This window comes from Pteropus vampyrus, unplaced genomic scaffold, assembly GCF_000151845.1.
Source record: "Pteropus vampyrus isolate Shadow unplaced genomic scaffold, Pvam_2.0 Scaffold35, whole genome shotgun sequence".
Classification (NCBI taxonomy): Eukaryota; Metazoa; Chordata; class Mammalia; order Chiroptera; family Pteropodidae; genus Pteropus; species Pteropus vampyrus.
The window spans coordinates 68,845-69,514 of NW_011888816.1; positions in this window are offsets into that span (position 1 = coordinate 68,845).

Here is a 670-nt window from a genome sequence, read left to right on the forward strand (position 1 = left end):
TCAGTCCTTGGGGCATTCGACCCCAGATGCACAGTAGAACAGGTAACTAAAGTCCCGGGGTTTCTGGCCAAAGGACCGAAGAAAGGGGAATCCAGGGACTTAGAAGTTGCCGGGGGTACCACACAGGTGGACAGACCTCCGGAAAGAGATTCCTTAAAAATGGCTTATGAGCATGGAAGCTGGCCTCTTGGCAGCACGTGCATAGTTCTGATCCTAAACAGTGGAACTAGTAGAGAGAAAACGCACCACAGATAGAGAAAAACTGAACGACATCATCAGCCAACTAGATCGAGGTGTAGACAGGGATCTCTTCAACCAATGATGAGAGAATACAGATTCTTTTCAAGTGCACATGAAGCAAACCACAAAAGAATCCCCAGAACTAGCCAGTGAGTTTAGCAAGGATGCTGCAGGATATGGGATCAATACACAAAATTAATATATGCCAGCAAAGAACGATTGGAGACCGAAATTAAAAACACAATACCATTTATAATAAATCCCCCAAATGAAATAACTTACTTATAAATCTATCAAAACATGTACAAAATATGTTTGTTAAAAACTGCAAAATGCTGGTGCAGGATATGAAAGAGAAAACACCAACGAATTCAGAGACATACCATGTTAATGGATTGGAAGACTCAACATAGCAGAGATATCAGTTCTT